At 34.6% G+C, this 3994-nt stretch overlaps 1 protein-coding gene across 2 annotated transcripts in view; it reads left to right on the top strand.

Moving 5' to 3' along the window:
* The window catches only part of si:ch211-247n2.1 (calcium-activated potassium channel subunit beta-2), a 34690-nt gene that overhangs the window by 19245 nt on the left and 11451 nt on the right, over positions 1-3994 (top strand). The gene's annotated exons all lie outside the window — the stretch shown is intronic.

Here is a 3994-nt window from a genome sequence, read left to right as displayed (position 1 = left end):
GTAGATAGATACAGATACATAAAGCAGCACTGAAATAATAACAGTTCCTGACATGCATATATTTGGTGTCTCATTCCACAATTTCGAGGGTTTTTCTGTGTGCAAAATATACATTTGTTTAATCTTTTTTTAAAGGAAGGTTCGTAGGAAGTACAGTTCAGTTTGTCAGATTTCAATGAAGGTAAAGTAATATGTAATGCAGAAATCTATTGTGGAGTAAACTTAAAATTTTGAATTTGGCTTGGTTGTGTGGCCAGGATGATTTTGCCAGTAATATTGAAACTGCTGGTTTTCAATGATAATTCGTATTTACATGTAATTGGTATTTTAATTTTCATAGTGTCTGCGATAATCATCTGTGCTTGATTGCATTACATATTCCTACATTTGTTTGCATTGACCATTTAAACAAAGTATTTTTGAGCTTCAAGAGTTCATATCTTACTGTTGGGATAACTGGATAAAGTGTACACGCATCCTATAGGTGACACACTGACTGACCTGACTTATTGTCTCACGTTAAATATTACTGGGTAAGGAATTGCTTACTAAAACTGATACCCTACTACACGCCGGCATTAGGTTGACAGATTGTAATTTAGACTCTTAGTGACAAAATAATTACTGATGCCCTATACTTGTTGGCTCTTGTTATTCTTGTTCTTTGACTATTAAAATCTGTTTCTCTTGATTTCCATTTCTGCTGATTCCCAATTTATTATTGTTAGATTTTGTTTATCCTGGTCAACAAAAGACAAATGTTAAAACAAGTCAGATTTTAATTACATTTATTGAGATGTCTGGAGCCAAAAGCATGGAAAACAATTGGTTTTCAGTGTTTCATGTTTCACCTTTTCAGTAAAAATTTTTTGAACATACAGTATAAGCATGAGACAATGATACCATGACCTTAAAACTATAACAGTATGTTTCAATAAAGTGGTGTTCTGTCACATAGACAGTGAATGGCAGTTTTGCTTTATATTTCACTACTATAGTAAGTAAATATATGTGCTTCTATTGATATATTATGACATAATCTTTGTCAAGTTATGCAGTATAGCTCCTGGATGGGTTTGGTTTCTCTTTTAAGACCGCATTATGACTACAATATTAGGAATGCCTCTCAAGAAAATGCACAAGGTTGCAAAATAAATCTATACCATGATTTCCATCATCTTCAAATGGATCAAAGGTCTGCTGAAGTGTCTCCATTGTTGTGTTACTGATGGTAATGTTCACTGATGGAACAACAACAACATTGTTTGTCTGTAACTGTGAAAGTGGTCTGTCATCAATAGCAAAGTCACTGTCTATGTCATAAACACCATTCATACTAGGGTTATGAATTCCAACATTATTCACTATGCCCCTTTGCCACAGCTGAAGTGGAGTTTGCCCCCCTTGTGTTGAGAGACCATGGTTGTTCCACTGGTTCTGAAATTCAGTCGCAGCCCTTTGAATTCGTGGCAAATAAATAAAATGTAGACAAAATAAATGGATTTCATTAAGTGAATCTAACACATTATTCTGTTCCATAAAGTTGAAAAGATTAACAAAATGAAATGACACTACTCGATTAAGCTCTGCCCATAATCTCTCTATTCTTTGATTATGGACTGATCTGCCAGTGATAACACTACGTCTGTTCAACCCTCTCCTGTAAAGCATGAAACGGGCAACACCAGTGTTTTCCATTCCATGGTCACATCTGACCCTGGATGGTAATCCAAAGTTCTGAACACCAGTAAAGAAAAGTGACAAAACACTAGAGGCCCTGTTGTTGTCTAGACAAGCAAGATAAATGATGGTTCGACTAAAACCATCTACACAGCCGTGGAACACCATCCTCCATCTCACAAGTTTGTGGTTTCCATCAATGTGCCTAAGGAAAGTAGGAAAAGGGGGGGAAATATATTGTAAATCGTGCATCAACAATTGTTAAACAATTTTTTAAATTCTTTAGATACTCAATTTAGCAGTAGTCATTCCACAGAATGTCAAATTTTGATTCTCAAATTCATAGGACCTCCCAATAGTCCTACTCCAAATTCTTAGTTATTTCTCCAAAGTCTAGCCATTGGAGATACATTTAAACAATTGCTTACTTTTCAGAGGGTTGGTTTGAAATTTGATGATTTTAATAATTTAAATAAACACCCAGGAAATCCCTAGTTTGTTTCCCTAAAACATCATCACTGAGATTTCAGACAAAAGACAACACAACACATAGAATGAATAGAATTGTATAAATTACTTTTGCTGAGTTAACAGTGATGACATTTTCCCTCAACAGTCTTTTCAAGTCTTTGTTTGCTAGTTAACCAAATTTGGATCTGTGTAGATAAATAAACCATAATAATAAAATTATATTTACATACATATATATATTTACATACATATATATATATATATATATATATATATATATATATATATATATATATATATATATATATATATATATATATATATATATATATTTATATATGAAATGCAAAATAAAAATGGTAAGATATTTTGTCAGTATATTTTCCTCGGAGGGGTATTTGAATTTCCCTGGAATATGGGGAAAGAGCTCTGAATTCTGGGTGAGTAACTTTGTGCTTTTTGATTTACATTTAGTATTTCTTTTTACTCACCATAATTCATTGGGGGTTGGAACACTGTATACTCGTCGGCGTATTGCATGGCGTCTTCTGAGGGATCGCCCAATGGGATCAATTTCTTGCAGACTATGTCTAACACGCCACCTTTGAATGCGTAGCCCACGTGACCTTAAGCTCCCTTGAACATATCGTTCACCCGCATTTGTGGTTGACTGAAGAATTTCAGCAACAACTCTGTTCAGGTTGTCATCTGACAGTGTTGCATATGTCAGTGGCTGAATACCAAGCAGTTGTCTGTGCCTGTAGAGAGTCCGACAGCTAACTCCTAAGCATGTTGCGATGCTTTGCCAGTTCATTCCAAGGGATAATAAATGAGAGATTTGATCTTGTGAAATGCTGTATTGAGGCCTTCCTTGAAGCCCAGTCATCACAGGTGGAGGCAACAGGGCATACCTGTTCTCAGACCTGGCTCTTTGCCTGCTTTCATGAGAACTCACCAAAAAATGAAGATATCCATATAAAGACGTTAATGTATTAATCGTTTCTCTATTTCTTGAATCTTCAACAAATCTCGAGATGGACATTAATCCAGATAAGGTTTGAACTTGATCACGAAGTTCTCCATAGAGCCTCTCACGAACAAAGAAATCTGTAGCTCCTCTTTGGATATTTTCAACACATTCCAACATACTGATAAAAAAATGTCTAATGTCATTTTCATTGCTACTTACTCCCAAAATGAGAAACTGAACTTGACAAGAAAACAGGATTAGTTTGAATAGCATCATCATGTAGGTAGGCTCCTTAAATCCAGGTTAGGACCAAGCTAAACAAGTCTTGCACATGTATTTTTTGGTTTGAGAGTGACTTCCTGTTTAGGGAGGAACTTCCTGTGTCAGGTTAAGTAGTGGATACCACAAAAGATGAGCGTCAAGACTACACATATGCTAAAGTGACTAGGTTTGTGGCTGAGACTGTGAACAAGTATATGTATGAGAGAAAAAGGTTTATACATGTGAGAATAAAAATAGGTTTATGTAATAAATAGAATGTATGTATGTAAGAGTAAAGAATATATGTGCATGAAAGTGTAAATATATGTATGTGAGAGTGAAAATGCATGTATGTGTTGAAAAGTAAAATATATATATGTGAGAGTGAAACTATAAGAATGTGAAAGGAGCATGTATGTATGTCACAGTGAAAATATACATAATTGAAAGGAGAATGTATGTATGTGTGATTGAAAATATATGTGTGTGGAAGGAGAATGTATGTATGTGAAAGGAGAATGTATGTATGTCAAAGTGAAAATATACGTATGTGAAAGGAGAATGTATGTATGTGTGATTGAAAATATATGTATGTGAAAGGAGAATGTATGA

The sequence above is a fragment of the Etheostoma cragini genome, chromosome 9 (assembly GCF_013103735.1).
Source record: "Etheostoma cragini isolate CJK2018 chromosome 9, CSU_Ecrag_1.0, whole genome shotgun sequence".
Classification (NCBI taxonomy): Eukaryota; Metazoa; Chordata; class Actinopteri; order Perciformes; family Percidae; genus Etheostoma; species Etheostoma cragini.
The sequence above is the reverse complement of the archived record's forward strand: the minus strand, read 5'-3'. Positions and strand labels throughout refer to the sequence as shown.